Source organism: Dromiciops gliroides, chromosome 6 (genome assembly GCF_019393635.1).
Source record: "Dromiciops gliroides isolate mDroGli1 chromosome 6, mDroGli1.pri, whole genome shotgun sequence".
Taxonomy (NCBI): Eukaryota; Metazoa; Chordata; class Mammalia; order Microbiotheria; family Microbiotheriidae; genus Dromiciops; species Dromiciops gliroides.
Genome location: NC_057866.1, coordinates 250791285 through 250800364, shown reverse-complemented (window position 1 = coordinate 250800364; position 9080 = coordinate 250791285). Strand labels below are relative to the sequence as shown.

General features: G+C 38.1%; 1 pseudogene; it reads left to right on the top strand.

The window, feature by feature from the left end:
- The first annotated feature begins 4506 nt into the window (after window positions 1-4506).
- LOC122733102 lies at window positions 4507-4606 on the top strand (annotated as a pseudogene).
- Window positions 4607-9080: the final 4474 nt, after the last annotated feature.

Sequence of the window (9080 nt, the reverse complement as noted above, 5' to 3'; positions counted from 1 at the left end):
TGTAAAATGAGCTTCAAAACAAAAAGTACTGGTAAAATGCCCTGTCCAAGAGCCACGTGTGGGTGTTAAAAATGATCAAGCCACTTCATTTTTGTGTCGTTGTGGTCCAGGTGTTGACTAAGCAACAATTTTTAACCCTGTGGGTTTTTTAAAGTTATCATTGCTAAAACTGTATTTTATAAATTAAATGGCTATTACACCAGTTTTGCCAATTTGGACATTTATTATTAATTAATATTGTATATCAGTAAAATATTGACCAAATGTCTCCCTAACTTCTCATGGTCTCAGGCCTTCAGACCTATGTTGTCCTAAGAGGCAGAGTGCGTGCCAAGAGAGAGCAAGGCCAGAGAAAGGGGCAAAAGAGCTTAACCCTGGAGTCGCCAAGGGTTTTATCCTCTTTAGATAGAGGTGGGTCATTATACATTGATCTAAGCTAATTGGTTAGCATCATTCAATTCCATTGATTGACATGACTTGAGGGTGGTCTAAATTAAAATGAACTCTACAGATAACATCAGAAAAGAGTAAGCAGAAGACCCAAGCTGAAGGGCAAAGTCCAGTATCTAGATGTGGTTCTTCAGTACGCTAGAAAAAAAGAGTCTCTCCATTTCTTTTGTTCCCTTGGGTTTGTCCCAGACAGGAGCTGAACTTTCTGGAGTGGGGGAGAGAAAGGACTGAAACTGATTTCTGGGTCACCCCTAGAAATCCATAATTAATAATTATTTTCTCACAACCCAAAAGTAAACTTTGTTCTACTATTCCGTGTAGTCTTGATGCCCAGAAGTTTCCCTCTGTTGTGGTTTTTTTGATAGTTTTTTTTTAAATAAAGATTATAGATCACAACAGTACAGCCAAGGAGTATGGATAAGGAATGTATCTCTGTATAGTCCTGCTCTAGAAACCTTCAAAGATTCAATGAAACTATTTATAGAGGGGGAAAAATCTTTTCAAAGGTGCTTATGTCCTCCTCCCACCCATTACCCCCATCCCAGAAAAAAAAAATCACATAGCCATAGCTCAGGGGTTTCTTTTCCATGCTCTGTAAGGATTCTTGTGCCTACTATTGCCTGAGTCAAAAAAGGCATTTCTTGTACTGCCTTGTTCAGTCATAACATTTAAACCCAGGGGCCAGCCCCAGAATTCTATGCATCATTAAAAACTTTGATGCTGTTCTGACTTCATAGAAAATATGTCTTGGCAAGTCTGAAACTCCAGTTCTAAAGAGGCCATATTGATTAAAGGCTATTTTAAGACTTCTCCTTGTTCAGTTCTTAATGAGCTGCAGTAGCCTCTACCCTAATCTCTTTAGATAGCAATTAATTTCTTTTCCTTTTTTAAAAATTTCTTTATTGTTTGTTAAGAATTACAAAGGAAAGGAAAGGGGAAGGGGAAGGAAAAGGGAAAGGGAAAGGAGCAGGGAATGGTGAAGGAACGGGGAAGGAAGGGGGAAGGAAAGGGGAAGGAAAGGGGAAGGAAAGGGGAAGGAAAGGAAAGGAAAGAAAGGAAAGGAAAGGAAAGGAAAGGAAAGGAAAGGAAAGGAAAGGAAAGGAAAGGAAAGGAAAGGAAAGGAAAGGAAAGGAAAGGAAAGGAAAGGAAGGAAAGGAAAGGAAAGGAAAGGAAAGGAAAGGAAAGGAAAGGAAAGGAAAGGAAAGGAAAGGAAAGGAAAGGAAAGGAAAGGAAAGGAAAGGAGGAAGAAAGAGAAAGGAAGAAATAGAGAAAAAGAAGGGAGGTGGGGAGAAAGGGAAGGAAGGAGGAAGGAAGGAAGGAAGGAAGGAAGGAAGGAAGGAAGGAAGGAAGGAAGGAAGGAAGGAAGGAAGGAAGGAAGGAAGGAAGGAAGGAAGGAAGGAAGGAATCTCTCCCCTCCCCAGATTGGATCTAAAGGGCAATTCCATTCTTATATATTTTTTTCTTCCCCACGCCCATGAATTTTCTCTTTCTTCATATAGACTACATAGAAGTTTTACCAGTTTACCAGATCAGCCCTTCACCTGCTGTCCTGCTTCAAAAGTTTCCACATTAGTAATATCACTGTAACTCTAGCAGAGATTAATGATGATGCTGAAACACTAGATGAATCAAAGCATGAATGCCTTGAGCTCAGACAAAAGTTAGTATTGGTGTCCATCTCAAAACCCTTCATTGATGCAAAGCCCTTCATTAAAATCTACCTTGTAGTACACTAAAATCATGGGAGAAGTTGGGGTAAGGTAGATGCTATTCTCTTTGTAAAGACACCTCGGTTTTTCTCTTTTTCACACCTCCCTAGCCTATGTGGTAAGAGCAATATTTCAAGGCGCCACTCCCCACATCACGCCCCCTCCTTCAGGCAGGTAGATTAATTTTTCCTTAGAAAACAATAAAATTGTCCTTAAAATGTAATTAGGTAAGGAAATTAAAGAATTAACATGCCTTCCTGGTCTCCCAAGTACAGAAATATCCAGAACACAAAGGCCTGATACTTCACTCTCGGCCTCCTCACCACAGATCATGAGGAAGACCAACACTGGCATAGGAAAGCAGCACTCAGCTGAATTCTCACAGAACATCCTTTCCCTCTTTAGTCTATCCTTCCTTGCTTTAACTAGGTTAACCTCCTTTGGTTTATTGCTCAGAGAATGTTCCCTGAATGTTTCACTTCATTCTAATACTGTATCTAAGCTACCAAGGGATTGATAGACTGAAATTAGGCCTGGCCTACAATACACTGTTTTGATCTCCCTGAACAATTCTGAAATGGTTTTTTTAATCGATTTTTCTAGAGAACTGCTCCAGATCCAGTGTATTTTCCATTTCGTTGGCCAAAAGACATTCAAAGCACTCAATGTGGCAGAAACCAGAAAAGTATCGGAGTTCTGGACAGGAATTTCACAGGCTATGCTATGAGATCAATAAATTGAAGAAATCTTCCCAGTACCTTGGGGAGAGATTAACAAGGTTAAGTTTATCCAAATCCATTTGCCCTGTGCAGTTTGGCCAGCAAGCTAATGCTAACAGAATAGCTGTTCTTCATTGAGAACATTCCCCAAAACAACTTAACCAAGTGATTCCAACTTGGTTACAGGAAGCTTAGCTAATGTTTTCAAGTAATTCTAGCCATACTGGGACAAATCCCAAGTGTACCCAATTGACTTATCTGGCATATCGGTTCCTAAAACTTTGCCCCATTTCTGTGAGAAAGGTAAAAGCATGTACCTACTTACTTGACCCAAATAAGACAAAAAGACTAAGGAACCATAAGGGATTTCTCAGAAAAGAATGGAGCGAGTGCAATCTGACAGTATATTTGTTCTGTCTGCTTAATGGCTTTTCTTTTTTGCAAAGAGAAAGGACAGGATTTTATCTAGAAATGATTATTTGTAAAAACAAAAAGGATAAATGAAACTTGTTTGCTTTATAAAAAGTAAATCCACTATGATATTTGCCTATTGACATTGTGACATGACTGATGTTAACAAGAAATTCATTTGCCACAATTCCAAATAATAATAATAATAATAGGATTTATATAGCACCTAGTATGTACCAGGTGCTGTGATAAGTACTTTAGTGATATTAATTTAATAATCACAATAACCCGAGGAGGTAGGTGTTCTTATTTTTCCCCATTTTACAGTGGAGGAAACTGAGGCAAACAGAGGTTAAGTGACTTGCCCAGGCAGGGTTACACAGCTAATAAGTAGATATGAGTTCTGCTCTTCATGGTTCCATGCCTAGTGCTTTATCCACTGCACCACTTGGTGTGTAATAATTTGTGCCAATTAAATAAAGTATCAGGTAATACTCCACTACACTGATAAATCTGTCACTTCATCTAGGGGGAAGTTTCCTGCAACAAAAACAAACACAATTTTTGCATGTACCTGATACATTGCCCTTACAATTTGAAGCTTTGTTTTCTCCACAGTTCTTTCCATTTCCCTTAGAACAAGGATTCTTAACCTAGAGTCCATAGAATCCTAAGTGGTCTATGAATGTGAATGGGGAAAAAATCCAACTTTATTTTCACTAACCTCTAACCCAAATTTGGTACTTCCTCCCAATATGGTCATAGACAGCAAAGCAGAGTAGTATTTTTATTACCTGTGACTTTGTCATCAGTAAAAATCAGATATTTTCTTTTTTCTGAGAATTAATTTCATTTTTATCATTTTAACAATTACCAAAATATGCATGAAAATACAAACTGAAAATATTTGAATAAAAAAGCTAATTAAAAACTTCATTACTTATAATTAAAAAACAAATGTTGAAAATTCTACATGTAACTAGTAAATAATAAAATATTTTTATGATTTAAACATTTTTTTAAAAACTTCATTGAGGGGTGGCTAGGTGGCGCAGTGGATAAAGCACCGGCCCTGGATTCAGGAGTACCTGAGTTCAAATCTGGCCTCAGACACTTAACACTTACTAGCTGTGTGACCCTGGGCAAGTCACTTAACCCCAATTGCCTCACTAAAAAAAAAAAAAAAAAAACTTCATTGAGCTAGTTTCTTTGCATGCTTGCTCCAGCAGCACATATACTAAAATTGAAATGATACAGAGATTAGCATGACCTCTGCACAAGGATGACACACAAATTCGTGAAGAGATAGTTTCTTTGCCTAGTTGGACATTTGGGGGAAAAAATACAAATTTATAACCCATAGTCTGTTAGTTTTACCAAAGTAACAACAGAAATCAGATATTTTCCTATCATATTACAATTGCTGAAGGTATTTTGAAATATCATTTATATTCATCACTGCTTTGAAATTACTGTAGTAATTAGTATACCACAATATACTATACCATATATATAATATACCATAATATATGCTGTGATAGTAATCTTCCTATCCATATAGAACAATGCTCGTGCCTTCTAGTTGGTCAACTCTCAAGCAATTCTCTACCTTGTAGACACTGAGCCACCAAACACTGTTCTCACATTGGTAACCCAGACACAACACTGCTTTCCAATATTCTTTATCTGTAAATGGTTGTTGATCAAGAGATGGAAAGAGATGAGTTGTTTGCACTATTAAAATGCTGCAAAATTCAGTTCAAATAAGAGGTTTTAACTCTCTCAAATGAAATAAAATGATATCCTTTTGTAAAGAGCCTTAGAGTAGCCCCTGGCACAGAGTGGGCACAATAAATGTTTGTTCCACCCCCAGCCATCTCTGCCCAGTCTCCCTAAAGCTCCATGGCCTGATGATCAGTCTGTGAGGATAGCCAGGCAAAATCAAATGTGTGAAGGCTGAGATAACCGTTCAGGTGTCTTATTTAAGGTGACTTCTGATTATTTCAATTGTTCGGAAGGCATAATGATGCAGGTGATGCATGGTGTTGGAAGCTCCACGCATAGAGAGGCATTTTGTTTCTCCGTGCTCCCTTTTGTATACTATCTGTGATGACATAAGGGCTTGAACATGTTGCATGTTGTACAAGTGGTGTCCATACATCATTATTCTATGAAAATAGCAAAAGAACTTGGAAAGAAAACTGTGAGCAATATCAGATATCATTTCTAGCATGCACGCGTATTAAACATTTCATTATTTTCTCTAGCCTAAAATCTTTTTTAGACTTTTCAAGATAGTAGGGTAAAGTACCAAGCCTGATACCCCAGAAAACAGTGATGGAAACTAAACTTAACTCTCATCTGGGTAAAGTCATTGCCTCTTCCCCCTCCTGAAGTCCTGCCACAGACCACCTAAGGGCCACATCCTCTTTTGAATTCAAGGTTAAAATATTGAGAATCCTCCTTGGAGGCGAAAGTCAAGGAAGAAATCCAGTAGCATGAGTCATCTTAGTAGATTGTGACTATTTTTCCATTCTATTAACCCAAAGCTGTATTTTAATATATTATGCCATTTTTCTGTTCAAGCTTCCTATAAACATTAACTGAGATCTAATTATGATAGAAACATATCAGAGGGTATGAAGGAATATTTCAGTTTGTATCTTTATCTCTCTCTCTCTGTCTCTTTGTCTCTGTCTCTGTGTCTGTCTCTGTGTTTCTCTCCATCTCTCTTTTTCCATCTGTCTCTCCTTCTCTCTCTGTCTCTCTGGCTCTCTCTGTCTTTCTCTCTGGCTCTCTCATTCTCTCTCTGGCTCTCTGGCTCTGGCTCTCTCTGTGTGCCTTTCTCTGTGTGTGTGTCTCTCTCTGTGTGTCTTTCTCTGGCTCTCTCTCTTTCTGGCTGTCTCTTTGTCTCTCTGTATCTCTTTCTCTGTCTCTCTGTCTCAGTCTCTGTGTGTGTGTGTGTCTCTGTCTCTCTGTCTCTCTGTCTCTCTGGCTCTCTGTCTCTCTGTCTCTCTGTCTCTCTCTCTCTCCCTCTCTCCTATCATTACTTGGCTATTAGATTAATGTTAAACTAAATAAAATTCTTTCTGGAAGACTTGTGACTAAAAAGCAGAAGATAGTATTAATATTTTTCTTCTAAAATTAAATGGTTCTGTTTAGATGCAAATTCCAAAGCTTATCAGAAAGTCAGCACTGGTCTGGTATTGCTTCTCTTTGAATGACGTCCATGGTCAGCTAAATAGATATGAAGGATCTCTTAGGTCCTTATAGGAAATTTTGTCTTGAAGTAGCCCAGCTCATGGAGTTTGACTGAAAGGCCAAATCTGTCAGACTCAAGAGGTAGGTAGGCTCATATCTGTGCATTTAGCCATCTCATATGTTGTATATGGTAAGCTTTAAACTTCTGCAGTATAAGTCCTTCCTTCAACATCTATAAGTCACCTATGTCTGGAATGAAGCCATTTTTAGCCACACTAGACCTCTTACAATTCCTTGACAGGGAAGCTTTCTTTACCCTCATTATAGCATTGGGCAGCAGGGCAGCAGAACAGTAGAGACTAATGGATTGTTCCCAGGTCCACTGGGAATTCCACAAACCAGTAGTTCTCTGCCCAGGGACTGTCAATTATCTAGGAGTAATAAGGCTTGTGTTTGTTGTTGTTTTATTCCCTACTTTGTTGGTGGCTTCTTTCCTGTATGAATCTGTTGTTGGTTTAGAGATAAAAAGGCTTAAGTATCTTGAAATCAATAGATATAAAGGGATTTGGGATAACCAAATTACAAGAATCCCTGCCCCCCAAAAGTGCTTGACTTCATAGTCAAGGGACTCTTCTGGTCATTTTGAAATGTTGATCAAAAAGTGTCCTCAAGATCAGTGGACACTCAGAAATGAGAAAGGGTGTTAATGCCTCTGTATCCAGAAAAAAACACACACCTTCCTTGTCATTGAGGTAGAGTTGGTGTCAAACTATTGTTGGTCATTAAGCCTTTTATTCCAGTCTCCCTTAATTACAGTGCCTTCCTTTTGTTACATATTTCCAATTTATACAATGTATATGGGATATGTATAGTTGTTTATCTGCTATCTCCCCCACTTGACTTTCAGCTCCTTGAGAGCCAGGATTTTCTTTTGCCTTTTGTTTTTTTGCATTCTTAGCACTTAGCATAGAGTACAGAACATAACAGATGCATAATAAATGATCGTTGTTCAACTGAGTGATGGAGAATGAGGAACAGAACATATAAAATGCCTGTTTCAGGAAATGCCAGCATTTGTATCTTGCCCACTAGAGAAATGGAACATGCAAATTCTTGATCAAAATGATTTCACTAAAGTTTTTTTCAAAAGGTTCCATTAATCTTCAATCTAAATTCATAGTACATTCAATGGATTTTTGGTTATGTGAATAAATAAATGTTGCCAGAAACAGAAACATTTTCTTGTGTTTTCTGAGAGTCTGTTGATATCTACTCGGTAAAAAGGTGCTTGATCCTTAATAGAACTGAAGCTCAGTCAAGTTTTTATTTTGGGGTTAAGGGTTTTGAGGTGGGTTTTTTTTTTTGGTTTTTGCTTTTGCTTTTGCTTTTGCTTTCACTCCAATGACTACAAAAGCAAAAGAAGAAAACATGAACCAACGTTGCAGTTTGAAGTTTTAGCTGTAACTAAACCTTATCTGCTTAAGAATCTTATTTTCCATAGACTATCCTCTTAATTTTCTATATTCCAAAAGAGGAAAGAAAGCAATAGTCTTGTTTAAACCACCTTACGGAAAGGAATTGCCTCAGAAAAAGATAAATAAGATACTTTTGAGGAAAAAAAGGCAGAGGGACAGTCAAGATGGTGAAGAGAAAGAAACAGGACAGCACAGCTCAATCCCATCTCCAACCACATCTCATACACACACACACACACACACACACACACACCTACCCCAAAAGGAACTAGAAATGCACTAGGAAATCCACTGAAAAGTCAGTGACTCACTTTTCCAACCTAGGTTGACATAGAGATGCTGAGATCTCCAGACACTGGGGAGGGGTCCAGGCTAGAGGGAGCCACAGGAAGTCATCCATGTGGGACCGCTTTGCTTGGACTCTAGAGCAGGGTATCTAATCCAAAACCTAGCTTCAATTAAATACCTGGGACAACGACTTTAAACAAAACAGCTCTGTCTCTCTGAACCTACAAAGCCTTCACACTTGCTAAAAGTAGATAAGGCCAATAACAATTGACTGGCTCTCCAGTTGAGGGTAAGCCCACAGTAGTATTCTCTTGATGCAAACCTAAGAGAGCAGCTTGCAAAGACCAGACTAGTAGGACAGTAAACCAACTTGACCCATTGAAAGCTTGCAGATCCCTGAGATCCTTAGACATTACTGAATATGTGGAGAAAGTAAAAGAACTCCAAGAGAATATGACATAGGAAAAAATATAATTGTACTAAGCATGGCCTTAACATAAAGTCAAAATTTGGGAAATAAAGCTAAAAGAATGAGTAAACAACAACATAAAAAGGGTCCACCCATAAAAAAAAAAAAACTATCATAGTCACAGGAGCAGACAAGACCGAAATTCTAAAGATGAGAATGACTACAAAACTTCTACAAGCAAATCCTCAAAGAAAAGTACATTTTTCCAAAAGGCAACCAGTGGAGAGAATTCAAAAAGAAATGAGAAGTATGGAGAAAAGACTTGGAAGGAAGATTAATAGTTTAGCACAAGAGATACAAACTTTATTTAAGCAAAAGACCCATAAAATTGAGCATAGACAAAATAGAAGTTAATTAC